The 16,104-nt window shown below is 48.5% G+C and overlaps 3 non-coding genes across 3 annotated transcripts; 2 read left to right on the forward strand and 1 right to left on the reverse strand.

Annotated features, from left to right (window-relative positions):
* The first annotated feature begins 2,717 nt into the window (after window positions 1-2,717).
* On the forward strand, window positions 2,718-2,789 carry TRNAQ-CUG (transfer RNA glutamine (anticodon CUG)). Its single transcript has one exon. It is a non-coding gene; the product is annotated as a tRNA-Gln (tRNA).
* A 5,757-nt stretch (window positions 2,790-8,546) lies between these two features.
* Window positions 8,547-8,628, forward strand: TRNAS-UGA (transfer RNA serine (anticodon UGA)). The gene has a single exon. It is a non-coding gene; the product is annotated as a tRNA-Ser (tRNA).
* An 800-nt stretch (window positions 8,629-9,428) lies between these two features.
* TRNAI-UAU (transfer RNA isoleucine (anticodon UAU)) lies at window positions 9,429-9,522 on the reverse strand. Its single transcript has 2 exons — window positions 9,485-9,522; window positions 9,429-9,464 (listed from the first exon to the last, which is right to left on the reverse strand). It is a non-coding gene; the product is annotated as a tRNA-Ile (tRNA).
* Between the last annotated feature and the right edge of the window lie 6,582 nt (window positions 9,523-16,104).

Raw genomic sequence — 16,104 nt, forward strand, 5'->3', positions numbered from 1 at the left:
GTCAGCTTGACAGTGCTGATTGACCTGGTTCACTCAGACTTGCTCTGTTAATGTATGTGTGGGTGTGGGTGTGTTCAACCAGTACTGGGGTTAGAGAAACCCAGCCCTAGAGAACCTAGGTCCTGCAGGAGAGCTCCATTAGGAGGGGACTTGCAGACGGGAGAAGTAGCGCTCCATATAAAAACACAAGTGACACAAGCAGTACATTGATAGAATTACAGAACCCCCCCCCCCGAGAGTAACCCGAATAAATGAGCATATACCAAAGTAACAGGCAAATCTGGTAACACGTGGCACTGGTTACCGCTATATTAGTGTTGATGGTCCCCACTTAAGGTGTGAAAGGAAAGATCAATGGAAGGAACTGGCTCCCTTCCTTTGGACCTCATGATTTTTGGTGTTGGGGGGGATTTTAATTGTGTCAGCTGGCCAGAGGAACACTGGTCCCGTTTTCCCGACCGTCAGAGGAAACATTTTTACAATGAGCACTACCTGGCGCAGGTCTGTAGCAAGGTCGGCTTCGAGGACGTGTTTCTCAGTAGTGGAACCAGTGGAGGGCGGGCGGTAGCCTCCTATTCCTCTGACCCGAGCTCACACCAGCCACAGATGGGGTACACCTTTCTGCGGGGACAGGCCAGGAGTCACATTGACCGGATTTACGTGAAGGAGAGCACGTCGACAGCCCAGTGCAGGGTGGTGCCAATGGACTGTTCAGATCACGCAGCTCTCACCGTGTGCTCAGTGTGGGCAATTCCCTGACCCACGACAGAGGATATTGGAAGATGAACCTCCAGAGCTTGCAAGATAAAGGAGCAGGACGGCGAGGCCTGGCGGTGTTGGCAGAACAGGAAAGTCTCAGAGAGTTCTATGGCAACCAGGGGGTTGGTGGGAGTTGGTGAGGGAGGAGTTGGCAGCTTTGTTCTGGCAGTCGGGCAAACAGCACAACATTAAAGAAACCAACGGTGCGAAGTCCTGCAGCATCGCCTGTGGGATTTCCACAAGAGCATCCAGGCAGGGGAGCCAGTCAGCGTGTGACGGTATGACTGGATCAAGCAACAGCTGGCTGAGTTCCAGGAGATGAGGCTGCAGCTGGCTGGTATGAATGGGACCACTGAGTGAAGGGAGGGGCGGCCTCCCCTGACATTTTTGAGGCCTGCAGGGAACGGAGACAAAGCAGGAGGGTGTGCGGACTCAGGGCAGGACCCGCGGATCTGGTAGAGCAGGACTATAGTCGCTGGAGGAGGAGAGAGAATCCTGCAAGAGGAAGCTGCCGGTGGGAAGCAATGCAAGCCAGCCAGCTGAGAGTCAAAGGGGTCCAGAAAAAAAAGTCTAGTGGGTTCCATGGTGTAATGGTCAGCATGCAGGCCTTTGAATCCTGCATTCTGAGTTTAAATCTCAGTGGGACCTCCTGGAGGTATGTTGGTTTGCTGCAAAGCCTTGGATGCACCAGATTGAGTGTTTTTTTCCCTCCTGGTGGGTGACTGATGCCCACTGGAGATAGGTCTTTGGTCCAGCTGGTTCAATGGATTGGCCGCTATAGGTTGGGATCCTAGAACTTAACAGTCTGGCTAGAGATTCCTGCAGTTTGACCTGATGGTTGTTTTTCTCACTGCTTCATCTCATGTCCACAACTTTGGTCCCTGTACCTGCAGCTGTCACCCTCTTCCTCTTGCCCACATGACATTTAAAGGAAGCAGTGCCAGAGCCAGGCTTAGTAGTCAGAGCTAGTCAGGAGGGAGGAAGAGTCCCAGGCTGGAGCCCAGCACACCTTTCCTCCTCTGGTCACCTAGAGCAGATGCGGCAGGTGCAGACAGCTCCAAGGGAAGGCTTAAAAGCCACAGAACAACTGAGGTCAGGGCAAGAGGAGGGGAGGACCATGCTTATGTGTGGCCAATAGACAGCCACAAAGACACCCGGCCAGCCTGCTCTCTGCTCCCTGGCATGCCAAACCCCCACTGAAGGCAACCCACAGACCAGCATTCATTCTGCAGCCAGCATCACAAGGTGTTAGGAAAGCAGGGCCAGCCCCCAGGTGGGGCCTCTTACCGTTCCCACTCACGGGGCTCCTTTTGGCAGTGGGGTAGGAACCCCCCCACACACACACAGTATGCTGGGCAGTGGCCTTTTGCCCTGGGCTCTTAAATCCAGACACCAAAAGCTCTTTGGCTGTGCCCCTCCCTTCACTGCACTCACTCACAGCTGCTGTCCTGGGTCAGCCTGCTCCCTGCCATGCCAAACACCCACTGAAGGCCACCCGCAGACCAACATGTGGGGCGGCTGCTGATGCTCTGTGGCCATTATTGAAAATGGTAGGAGAGCAGGGCCAGCCCCCCTGGTGGGGCCTCCGACCGTTCCCACTCAAGGTGCTGACTTTGGCAGTGGGGCAGGAGATTTTACCCCAAGAGGCTTTTCCCCAGCTGGCGAGAAGCAGAGAAACACCCAGGCTCCAAAGGTGCTATTTAGCAAGTCCCCTCAAGCACAGGGACAGGCACACATTTGGAAGAGGGAAACTGCTCTATCGCTAACCTGGGCATCCGCCCATTTTCTTTGGCAAGTCAGGAATGGCAAAGGCTAGACTGGAAGCACCTGGGGCACATGTCCCAGCATTTGTGACGCCCAAACCACAACTCCTTCCTGGGGTTCTAGCTGAAGCCAGAGCATTGGCCTGAGCAGCCAAGAAGAGGTTTCACCAATGTCTAGAGAAGGGCACACAGGCTGGTCCCATGGTGTAATGGTCAGCACTCAGGACTCTGAATCCTGCAATCTGAGTTCAAATCTCAGTGGGACCTTGTGTTGGCTTGTGGTAAATCCCTCGAGTTGAAAGTGCTCAACTTTCCTGTTTCCAGGTGCACAACAACAGGGCCAGCTCTAGGATTTTTGCCGTCCCAAGCGAACACAATTTTGGCCGCCCCCCCGTTTTTATCTTACCCCACCCCTGGCCCCACCTCAACTCCGCCCCTTCCCCAAATCCCCAGCCCTGCCTCCTCCCCACAGGCTCTCAAGCCTAGGAGGGAGGGAGGGACGGAGAGGGAGAAGTAGCGCGTGCGCCGCGGCCACTCGGGGTCTCCCCCTCCCTCCCAGGCTCTCAAACCCAGGAGGGAGGGGGAGATGCCGAGCGGCCACGGCGCGCGAATCAGCTGTTTCGCGGGTTTGAGAGCCTGGGAGGGAGGGCGAGCAGAGGCGCGCGAGCGGCAGCAGCAGAGGTGAGTTAGGGCGGCTGGGGCTCAATTTTAGGGGCGGCATGGCCCGCCCCAGAATGCCGCCCCTAAAAATGTGCCACCCCAAGCACCAGCTTGTTTTGCTGGTGCCTAGAGCCGGCCCTGCACAAGAAGGAATCCTTCCTCTCCTGCTGGGTGACTCACACCCACTGGAGCCAGGCATTTGGTTAGGATGTCTGCAATGGGTTAGTGTTCTAGAACTGGCTGCTGATCCCTGCAGTTCTGTGGTTTGACCTGATGGTTGGGATGCTTGCTGCTTCATATGATGCCCACAAGTTTGGTCCTTGTGCTTTCTACCACACTTTTCCTCTTGCCCACATGGCGATTGAAGAAGGAGTGCCAGGGCCAGGCTTCATAGTCAGAGCTAGGCAGGAGGGAGAAAGAGTCCCAGGCCGGAGCCCAGCACACTCAGGGAGGGAATCTGGCCCAAGACTCAAAAACTGATTAAAATTCTTTTAACACTAAAGTGGGACCCTGATATGATTTCAACAATACAGTGATTGGAGCCTGTGGGGCCGTGGTTAACAGGAGGAGACTGATGCAGGTGTCTGGCAGGGGATTGAACTGAATAGCAGGAGCTGGTTCATGGGAACCCAACGTGCTGCTGCACCAGCCTGAGAAACTTATACTGAACCTGATCATCAGCAATGTCAGTCTAATGATTGTCTTAGACAATAACCTGCCATAACATCTATTTCACAGACAGCTCAGTAAGTGTGTGGTGAGTAGCGGGCTGGGACCCAGCAAATCCTGAGCCAACCAAACCATCTAGCAGGTTCCTTGGAGTTTCTATTTCAAATTCCCAAGAAGTTCACAGATAACATGCTGGGATGAGGGCTGAGGACACAGCTGTACATGACCAAACAGTGGAGAATTCTCTAGTGACTTCTGGTGATCAGGCTGACATTGCAGGAGATGGGCCATTGTTGCCATGGGAGGGATAAATGACTGCACAGTTATTTGTGGGATAGGGTCAGATAGTGATGCCGAGCACATGTTCAGCTCAATGTATTTGTGTTGGGTTTATGAGCAAATGTGCATCATCCCTTAGATATTTTTTATTTTCCATTGGAAATTTGAGTTTGCTTCACATGACACTGATCCAGGGGAGTATACAGTGCAGGGGATATCAGCATGGAGCTACTTTTTCCTTTCTCTCACTGCTCCAATTTTCCTCCATGAGCCCTGAGTAGAGGCCAAGTCAGTCTTTGCCAGAAGATCGTGTGTCCCAATTATTAACCTATTTACGTTGTGCAGGAAAAGAAATTTGTAAAATTCTGTGGGGTCTAGGCAAAGAAATGAGAATATCTCAGGAAGGGACCAAAGCCATGGGTTTCATTCCCAGAGCCAGAGCTAAACTTCCCCAATGTTCAGAGTGCTGGGCGGGGTCATTATTCCAAGTTGGGCCACAAAAGTGGTGGGCTTAGGGGCACACATTGATTTTTGTTCAAGTCTTTTATTTTACACTTTTAACCACTGGGCCTTCTTTTTTTAGCAGGTACAATTCTAAAAGGGAAAGTTAAAGAAGTGATTACCAGTCTTTAGTTTGTTACTTATAGATGTAGCCTGCAAAGTAAAGAAGTACCTTTTTAATCCCATGATGTTTTTTGCTTTGGGTTTTACTTCTGTAAGAGAACTGAATCGGACAGTATAAAGTATAGAAATAATACTGAACTCAATGTGCAACAGCGCCCATCTTCCTACATCTTTAAATAGAAGCTTCTCCTTACTGGTCTACACTGGGGGGGGAATCGATCTAAGATACTCAACTTCAGCTAAGTGAATAACGTAGCTGAAGTCAAAGTATCTTAGATAGACTTACCTGGGGTCCACATGGCGTGGGATTGACGTTCGCGGCGCCCCCGTCGACTCTGCTACCGCCGCTCACTCTGGTGGAGTCCCGGAGTCGATGGGGAGCGCATTCAGGGATCGATATATCGCGTCTTAACGAGACGTGATATATCAATCCCCAATAAATCGATCGCTAACTGCTGATACAGTGGGTAGTGAAGACGTAGGGAGTGAGACCAATGGATGTCTGACATGTTAGTCCGAAACTATTGGCTAAGAGTATCGGGCAGACTGTATGAAAGGGGATGAGTCATTTAAATGGGGCTGTGGATTAAAGATGGAAGCACCTAGCAGGCCCTGGACAACACCAGCCGTCAAGCAGCTCATGAAGAGGCGTTATGAAGGCGACGTTGTGGGACCTGTAAAAAATAGGACATTTCACAGACTCATGGATAAAGTACTTATGCGCACAAAGCGTCTGCCATGGCACACTTAGGCCATGTCCACACTGACAAGCTTACAGCGGCACAGCTGTACCAATACAGCCAAGGTGCTGTAAAAGTGCTCGTGTAGCCGGGTTATGCTGAGGGGAGAGAGCTCTGCCATTGACAGAATAAAACCAGCTCAAAGGGTGGTGGTAGCCATGTCGGCAGGAGACATAAGTCACAAAAGCACGTATGCCGGCAAAACATATGTCACTCGGGGCGGGGTGTATATGTGTGTGTGTGTGTTTTCACAGCCCTGAGAAACAAAAGTTTTGCCAACATAGGTGCTAGTGTAGACATGGCCTCAGAGGATGCAATGGTCTAGTCCACCACCTGGGCGGAGCACCCCCCCATTTACAGGGTTTGCTAGCAAGCCCTTCTCTCAAGTTCAGAGTTTTACAATCCTTAGAGCACCTTCCACTTATAAAGTGTCTCTGACAGAGGCTGTTCCCTTTAACACTGTGACACACTCTGATCTATTCCCTTTCAGGATGGCTTTCCTCTTTCTGTCTGTTTCGCTCATTGAGGTGTCGGAGTAAACACTCCCCTTCACTCTATTCTCAGACAAACACGAGTATTAACTGTTTGCTACTGATGATTCTAGAAAACATTTGTTGAGTGGAAGATGCCATTTCTGGGGGATTGTTTCCAAGATGCAGTACTTTGTGTTCCAACATCTCCCAGCTTCCTTGGTGAAAATAAGACTAAGGTTTCCTTGCAATATACACATTCCTCACATTAACTTGGAAGCCAAATACACCCTTTATTACACCAAAATATTCCAGCCTTTAGGAGACTATCCCGTTGTGTGCCACAGGTGGAGTACAGGAGAGGCAGAGGGGCACCAGCAGCTGAGGCCCCTGCACTTGCAGGGAATTGGTTTGGTGAGATGTACCCAGCTGATCCAGGCAAGTGACTTGTGCCCCATGCCGCAGAGGATGGCAAAAACTCCAACCTCCCTGCCAGTCTGACCTGGGGGAAATTCCTTCCTAACTCCAGAAATGGAGATCAGTGAGACCCTGAGCATGTGAGCAAGGCACCAGCCAAGCACCGGAGAGAAAGCACAGCATGTTTTCTATCTCACCTGAGAGCACTTGCTTCAGCACCTCCTGCCCCCTCCTGCCACCTCCATGTGGGGTGGAGAATCCATCATTGCCCTGGGTACTTTGTTCCAATGTTGAATCGCCCGATTTCAAATGTGTCCCTTATTTCTCATTTTAGTTTCTCTGCCATTAACTTCCAGCCGTTGGTTCTTGTTCTGCCTTTCGCTGCTAGGTTAAAGAGCCCTTCAGTACCCAGGAGTTTCTCTTTGGGAGGGGATTTACGCCCTGTCATCAAGTGACCTCTGGGTCTTCTCTGTGATAAACAGAACAGACTGAGCTCTTGTCTCGCACTGGAAGGCAACTTTTCAGCTCTTTTTTGTTGTTGTTGTTTTTTGTAGCTCTTCTCTACTCCTGTCCAATTTTTCATTCTTCGTCTTAAAATGTGGCCAACACGACTGTGTGCAAGCGTCCAGTGTTGATCTGACCCATGTTGTACACAGAGATAACACTAGTGCCCTATTTCTAGTCACTGTTCTCCTGTCTATACAGCCAAGGATGGCCACAGCGTTGCACGGGGATTTCATGCTGAGTTGTTTGCCCGTTATCACACCTAAATCCTTCTCCGAGTCACAGAAGTCTGCCCTTGCTCTTTAGTAAAGCTCAGTGTGTTTGAATGGCCACAGCTTCCCAAGTGCTCCGTGACATACACAAGGGAACCCCCTCCTCAGCCACCTTCCGCTGCACTGGGCTCTTTTCTCTTTCTTCTTCTCCAGGATCTGGATGTGTCATTGTGGGGGGAGTTCTCCTCCTCTCTGCCTCTGAGCGATGTGACCCTCCCTGCCACCGATGGACTCACCAAACCCAGGATTCCTTCAGCCTGAAAGCGGAGAGGAGCCGTCACCCGCTCCATCCTTAACGCTCCAGTCCCAGGCCCTGAATTCCCTCCCAAAGCAAAAAAATCCACACTGGGCCCAACTCCTCTCTCTGGTGATTTCCTTTCTCCCACAAATCTGTCTGGAGGACACGACCCTGGGAACAGGTGAGCACAGCCCCTGAGATTTCCCCTCACAGTCGTCAAGGGGCAGTTCGCCCGATTACACAGCTCGGGAATGTCGGCTTTTTCTTTTCTCCTTTCAGAAGTAAATGGTTGTATTTCTAGTCTCTTTCTCTGGCTCCCTGATTTGCTGCTTCCAATTCTCTGCTGTACACACCAGCACTGGATTGGGTGAGGAGCCTGGAGCCATCCTGCACTGGGTACATGGGGGGCTTGCAGGATCAGACCCTAAAATAGCTTTGGAGGGAAATTCTACCCCCGCCCCCCAACCCTGACCTGTTCCTGGGAGGTGCCGGTACTAACCCAGGCCGCCGAGCACCATGGAGCAAAGAGACCAATTTTATCAGTAAGTCAGACCCCCCCGGCTGCCCGCTGCCTGGGTCACCTCCCCCCAGACGACGTGAGTCACCCTCCAGAGCCATTGCTGGGCCCGGGGGCAGCCACACGAGCCACGGGGATGGGCAGCTTCCAGTCCTGAGCTCCCCAGTCACCGCTCTGCTGGTGCCCCTCACTCCCAACCCGCAGACCTTCCACGCTCTATCTGTGACTTCTGCTACCAAACCACCAATGCGCTAACTCCTCTTGTGAGACATTTGTCTGCACAATACTGCTGCTATTCCAGTTATTGACTCCAGGAAACATTTTCCTTAGCCTGGTTCCTTGTGTCACTGGTTTGTCTAGCAAAGGTCAGTCCCTGGCCCTGTGCTCCCACCATCCTCATTCACATCAAGCTTCCAGTTCAGAATCATTTCCCATTCCCGCTCTGTGGGAGGGGAGATTTTCAAAGCGCACTCTGTGCAACTGCACATGGCTAAGCAAAGAGAACAAACCCCAAATTGCCCCTGTGCTTTGGGAGCCAGGTTTGCTGTGTGAATTCTGGATTTCAGATGACTTCAAGCCTGGGCATTGTGATTATTTACCAGTTTTCTGGCATTGGGCAACTGTTGTGCTGACAGCTGTAATGGCCGAGTGGTTAAGGTGTTGGAGTTGAAATCCAATAGGGTTCCCCTCTGCAGGTTTGAATCCTGCTCACAGCGAGGCCTGTGCTTTAGCCAGTCTCTAACCAGGGCAATACCTCTCTACAACCCCCTGAGACACTCTGAATTCTCTCCTCACCCCAAGTAAATCCTGTTCTGCTCCTTCCATAGAGATCCCTGGGACACCACCTCACACTGTCCCCCTGAGGTGTCAGGCAAACTCTCAGCAGCTGAAGCCTCTGCCATTCACCTAGCGCCCCATACCCCATAGATCACCCATAGCCCTGGCAGCTGCTCCTCTCTATGGAGTGCGAAAGGAGCCGAGCCAGAGGCGCTGACTCCATAGGTGCTACGGAGCTGCAGCACCAACAGGAAAAAAAATAGGTGTCCAGCACCCACTGGCAGCCAGCTCTGCCCCTGCACTTCCCACCTGCTAGCAGGCCTGGCTGACAACTCTCCTCTTCTCCTTCAGTGCCTCCCGCCTGTCAGTAATCCAGTAGGCTGGAGGAGTGGGGAGAGGAAGAGAATGGACAGGGGTGGAGGTTTGGGGTCAGGGCTTGAGGTGGAGCAAGGGTCAAGCAACCACTGGGAACTCTCACAGCGAAGAGGGTGGCACAAAGGCGCTTTGGGGAGCAAAGATTGAGGGGGAGTCGGGGGATGAAGAATCACCGGATGTGCCGTGCTCTGGGCTCGGCTTGACCCCTCCTGACACAGGCGCTGGTGGAGAGCAGAGCCTGGTAGATCTGTGGAATCTGCCCTGCTCTCTGTAAAGCAAGGGGATCTCGGTGTCTTCTGAGCTGGAATTGTATTTTCCGCAGGGCAAAATGATTGGCAGAAGCCATTTGCTTAAAGAAAACTAGTGCTCCAGGTGAGGTTTGAACTCACAACCTCAGCATCACTCCACACAACACTGCTGTATAAGTACTGTGCGCTAACTCATTGCGCCACTGGAGCCCACATTTAGGGGCTTCTCTCCTTGTTTCATGGCTGGATTAGGGAGGTGGGGGGTTGCCTTAGCTAAAACAAATCCATATTAAAGGCTGCAGGATGGCAGCAGCAGAGGTGGGGAGTCTCCTGCCGTGTGATAGAGCTGATTCCCCCTTCCGCTGCTGAGGGGAAGGTTGGTACTTTGAGCTCACCCGGTGCTGGAATGTCTCATGGGTGAGATTAATGAGACTCTTGAGAAGGGAAGGGAAGTATTTTCTATTCCTGCCGAGCTCCATTGTCTCCTGTGGCCCTTTCAGATCTCTGCTCCCCTGCTGGGAAGAATCAGAGACAAGCCCCCATCTGGGTGAGTCACCAAGAGGCTGTAGCCCATGGAGTGTGTGTGGGGGAAGGGGAGGGTTGGACTGGGCTCAAGGGGAGAAGGTTGTGTGTGATAGTGTGTGGGGGAGGGGGAGGGTGTGTTTCTTAGGATAGAAATGATGGACAACACAGGGGTAGGGACAGTGAAGCCCCGTGTCTGAGTGTTATGACCCTGTGTGGTGCTGCCGTTCACCTGCCCCTCCTATGGTTTCATCTTTCATTGAATCCAACATTTTTTCACCTGTCATCATCCCAGAGGTGTCCCACATGCATCAAATACAGAGTGTCCCTCTTAGAGACACCGAGGACTGGTACTGATTTCAGCTGCTGGACAGCTCTGCTCGGTTTTTATACATTTGCATAGGAAAATGCTGAGTGTTTAAATTCATTTCAAGCCCCCCCTTCAGCGAACTCCTGAACACACTGGAGATGGGTCTGGAAATCAATTTTCATTTGAAAAAGTTTTTAAAGGGATTCACTTGGAATTGAACTAGGAACCCATTGCCATACAGGGAAATATTCAACCAGGGAGCTGTACTCTCAGCAAAGAAGGCCCTGTACAGCCTAGAAGAGAAACAGTTTTTAACCTTGGGGTTAGTAAACTTTATCTCGATACAAATGCCACAGCTTACAAAATCCCACACCCGCTCTGTGTCACCAGAGCACAACAACAACTCTCCTTGGAGCACACACAGCTCCCCAGCTCCATGCCCGTCAGCCTCTCCAGCATTGCTCCAATCCCTGAAAGGGACAGGGCAGAGGTAACTAAAACCCCCTTCATCCCCATAGAATTAATGCCCAAATAATTCCATTTCAACCAGAAACGCAGAGCTCCCTCTGAGCGTCAGCCCTGTCCCTGTGTAGCTCCCCAGCAGTGAGTGTAGTTCTCTGGTAAAATTATTGTCTCTCATGTGGCAGACCCAGTTATTAGGATATTCAGGCCTGTCTGCAAAGGCCTAGACTTTAAGAACTTAGGTGTATTCTTATCACTTAGCTAGTTGTAGAGGTACAAAACAAGAATCAAAAAAACAGTCTGCCTGTTTATAGGCCGTCTCGCACTATGACAGTCTCAGGCCTTCTTAGGCTAAGACCTTTGGCTAAACAGCAGGGGCAGCCATAAGCTGGGAAGGTGGTGGTGGGATATAATTGGTTAGATAATCAGTTACAATATGTTAGGATTGGCTAGTTAAATTTCAGTACAATGATTGGTTAAGATATAGCTAAGCAGAACTCGAGTTTTACTATATAGTCTGCAGTCAGTCAGGAAGTGGGGGTGGGGAATAGGCATTATGTTTTGCTAAGGGCGGGATGGGAACAGGGATACAGGCAAGGCTCTGTGGCATCAGAGCTGGGAAGGGGGACACTGAGGAAGGAAATTGGAATCATGTTTGCTGGAAGTTCAACCCAATAAACATCTAATTGTTTCCACCTTCAGACTTTGGGTATTGTTGCTCTCTGTTCATGTGAGAAGGACCAGGGAATGGGAGGGTGAAGGATAAGCCCTCTAACATTTAACACACATTTGAACCTCTTCTTTTCACACCATTGCTCGTTCTCAGGGTCTGCTTTGTCTCCAGACAGATCCATTCCCTTTCAGGACGGCCTTGCTCTTTCTGTCTGTTTCGCTCATTGAGGTGTCGGAGTAAACATTCTCCTTCACTCTGTTCTCAGACAAACACGAGTATTAACTGTTTGCTGCTGATGGGTTTAGAAAGCATTTGTCAAGTGGAAGATCCCATTTCTGGGGGCTTGTTCCCAAGATGCAGTACTTTGTGTTCCAACATCTCCCAGCTTCCTTGGTGAAAATAAGACTAAGGTTTCCTTGCAATATACAGGAAGAAAGTAGTTTTTCACCCCAGATGGGACTTGAATTCATAATCTTTGGCTTAGTAAGCCAATGCCTTAACCATTAGGACACCGGAGCCCTGAAGACAAATTTGGGAGGTATGGAAATTCCCTTTCATAACACTGCTCTACAGCCAAAATGCTTCTGAAATAAATGTAGTCAAACTTTACTAATTCTGGATCACTGAGAATGAAAATGATGCTTAAAATTGTTGATTGGCTCTAGTTTTCAAGATATGCGATTGGGTCAGTATATACAACCCTTGACTTGGGAATGGCGGAGGATAAGTGAGTTATAAAGGGAAGGGATCTCAATTTAAACCAGAAATGACTAAAATACATCTTTGACTGGATCTATGAATACATCTATGACTGGGTTTGGATAGTACTTGCTTTTTAGGCAAAACAATGAATGATGCAATCTGAAGCTGGTATTGCATCATACATGATATGAATTGCATCACGTTATTCCTAGAAGTCATGGATGATGCAATCATAACGAAGCTTACATCACTCTGCCGAACAAATTGCCCTATATCAGCTCTAGAAATCATACAGTGTCCTGCTCTCTTATTTGTCAGTGTTTGATTTTGCAAAGGGACACATTTCTGTTTAGCCAAAGTGAGCAGAGATGCCTCGTACTTGTGTGAACAGTGCAGATAACTTCTGCTATGTTTGTGGTGAAGTGACTTTTGCATCACAAAAGCGCAGTATAACTACTATGGTTAAGAAAGCCTATCACCTTTATTTTGGCTGCAAAATTGGAGATCAGGACAAGAGGTGGGCCCCACACATATGCTGCAACACTTGTGCAACAAATCTTCGCCAGTGGTTGAACAGGAAAAGGAAATCTATGCCTTTTGCAGTGCCAATGATTTGGAGAGAGCCAACAGATCATCCCAGCAACTGTTACTTCTGCATGGTGCCTCCAGTTGGGAAAGGTGTGTCAAAGAAGAAAAAGTGGACTGTGCATTATCCAAACATTACATCAGCTATACGCCCAGTACCCCACGGAGAAGGACTGCCGGTTCCTGATGCACCAGAATCATTCTCACTTGAGTCAGACGAGGAAGAGGAAGAGGATGAAACTTCTGGTCCTGAACCATCAATGTCACAGGACCCACATATTCTCCCATCCTCTTCCTCTGAACCACACCTCATAACACAAGGTGAACTGAATGACCTTGTCAGGGATTTGGAACTACCCAAGACTAAGGCAGAGCTGTTGGGCTCTAGACTACAGAAGTGGAATCTCCTGGCAGGTGATGTTAGGGTTTCCATGTTCCGTGACCGTCAAAAGGCTCTTGTCCCATTCTTCTTCATGGAAGGTGATCTTGTAGCCTGCAACAACATCGATAGTGTGATGGCAGCCCTCAACATCGTTCACGATCCAGATGAGTGGAGACTGTTCATTGATTCATTTAAGACGAGTCTTAAAGCTGTTTTACTGCATAATGGCAATGTTTTGCCATCAATTCCAGTTGGTCATGCAGTCCATATGAAGGAAACCTATGACAACATGAAACAACCTTTGAGGTGCATAAACTATGACCAACATCAGTGGCAGGTTTGCGGTAATTTGAAGGTTGTTGCTCTCTTGCTTGGTCTGCAGACTGGATACACAAAGTACTGCTGTTTTCTCTGTGAATGGGATAGTCGTGCAAGAGATTCCCACTACATCAAGAAAGATTGGCCACTCCGACAGTCATTGGAGCCTGGGAGGAAAAGTGTTCAGCAAGATTTTGTTACCACACTTACACATCAAGCTGGGTCTGATGAAGAACTTTGTCAAGGCCATTGACAAAACACAAGCAGCTTTCAAGTACCTCCGTGGAAAATTTCCAAGGTTAAGTGAAGCTAAGATAAAGGAAGGTGTCTTTGTTGGTCCTCAGATTTGTGAACTTCTTCGAGATGATGCATTTGACCATGCACTGCGTGGCAAGGAAAAGATGGCATGGGAAGCCTTCCAGTTAGTGACAATAAATTTTCTCGGAAACAACAAGGCAGACAACTACAGGTTGTTGGTGGAAAACCTCCTCAAGGCATACAGAAGCCTTGGTTGCAACATGTCACTAAAGATACATTTTTTGCACTCTTATCTAGATTTTTTTCCACTGAACTGCGGAGCAGTGAGTGACAAGCACGGCGAGCGATTTCACCAGGACATTGCAACAATGGAGAAACGCTATCAGGGTAAATGGAGCCCATCAATGCTTGCAGACTATTGCTGGACAGTGACAAGAGATGCTCCATTTAATGAATACAAGACATAAGCCAAGAAGCGCCGAGTAGACACTGAATAGGACTAAACTATGTACATAATAGTTTTTTGTCTTTTGTTTCATAATAAATTTTATTTATATAACCCTTTTGCTGATTTTTAAAGTGTTACATAAACAGGACAGGTGAAATATTATCATGTAAAGCAACCAGAAACACATGAAAAGACCTAGGTTTACAATTTATGATTAAAACTCTACTATCTACACAATATACATAGACATAAAATGTAAAAACTTAAATATCTTAGAAACAGTAGCCAATCAGTTGTTTTAATTGTCATATTTGAATTCAGCACATCAAAATACATAATAAATAGCACATTTTATCTCTGAAGCAGACGACTTCTCAAAAATTGTAGACCAGTGATAATTGAAGCAGATATTTATGAAGTCATTCGGAGATGAACTATCTCCAGTGCAACAGGTCAATCATTAATATTTGGAGGATTTTCTTGCCAGGCTGTATTAGGAGGAGAACATCACCAGACAGACATTTCAATTGTTTTATTTAACTAAAACAACAATGTTAAATATTCTGGATTGTTTTCTTCAACAGCAAACATAATATTTTAACAAAAAAGCATATGTCCCTCGCTTCTCACATTTATCTCTAGATCTATTCCACCCCCAACAATCTTCTACTCATTGAACTTTTTAAAACTTTTCACTTTTAAAGAAACGTAAGGGATCGACTCTGTGTACACAAATTAGCAGAGGGACAATAGAGTTGAGGTCTGTTATTTCTCACCTCTATTATTTATTTCTTTAAAAACATTTTTGCTGTTAACAAGCATGTTATCTCTGGAGAGACAAATCCACAATTTGAGAACTGCAAAACTAAGCATCTTTGATAGTACCTTCTAGACTGAGCACTGAGTCCCATTGGGTAAATAGAAAGATTAACTTAAATAATCTATTCAGAAGCCCCTGGATCCCCATAAGATTGGGTCCCTACTCCATGAACTATTAGAATTCATTTACAAAACTTTTCTTAAACATTACATGAATATATTGTCTCGTACTATAGAATTAGAATTTATAATCCCTATTCCATGATAAGATATAATGTATCTTAATTAAAATGATCTTTAGATAGGTTCTTCCCTCAAAAATCTGATTTTTTCTAAAGAAGGGCTTGGAAGAGTTTTTCTCCTATGACCGTGTGGCCTAATGGATACGGCATCTGATTTTGGATCAGGCGATTGTGGGTTCGAGTCTCTTTGTGGTTGTGCTTGTGCAGTTTTCCTGTTGTGCTGAAAGTCCTGCTCTCTTCAGCACTAAAACCTCTTCTTGGCTGCTCTGGCTTCAGCTAGAGCCTCGGGAAGGAGTTCGGAGTTGGGCATGACAAAGGCTGGGGCGTGAGCCCCATGTGCTTCCAGTCTAGCCTTTGCCATTCCTGACTTGCCAAAGAAAATGGGCGGCTGCCCAGGCTAGTGTATAGAGTTGGGTTTGTTTAGTTTGGAAAAGAGAAGACTGAGAGGGGACATTATAGCAGTTTTCAGGTATCTAAAAGGGTGTCATAAGGAGGAGGGAGAAAACTTGTTCACCTTAGCCTCTAAGGATAGAACAAGGAGCAATGGGCTTAAACTGCAGCAAGGGAGGCCTCGGTTGGACATTAGGAAAAAGTTCCTAACTGTCAGGGTGGTTAAACACTGGAATAAATTGCCTAGGGAGGTTGTGGAATCTCCATCTCTGGAGATATTTAAGAGTAGGTTAGATAAATATCTATCAGGGATGGTCTAGACAGTATTTGGTCCTGACATGCGGGCAGGGGACTGGACTCGATGACCTCTCGAGGTCCCTTCCAGTCCTAGAATCTATGAATCTATGAATCTATAAAAAGCCTCTTGAGGTAAAATCTCCTGCCCCTCTGCCAAAGTGAGCACCTTGAGTGACAACGGTCGGAGGCCCCACCGGGGGCTGACCCTGCTTTCCTACCGTCTTCTGATGTTGGCCACAGAGCATCAGCAGCCGCCCACATGCTGGTCTGTGGGTGGCCTTCAGTGGGTGTTTGGCATGCCAGGGAGCAGCCTGGCCGGGTGTCTTGTTGCCTGTCTGCTGGCCACACATAGGCATGGTCCTCCCCTCCTCTTGCCTCACACTC

This window comes from Chrysemys picta, chromosome 16 (assembly GCF_011386835.1).
Source record: "Chrysemys picta bellii isolate R12L10 chromosome 16, ASM1138683v2, whole genome shotgun sequence".
NCBI classification, from domain to species: domain Eukaryota; kingdom Metazoa; phylum Chordata; order Testudines; family Emydidae; genus Chrysemys; species Chrysemys picta.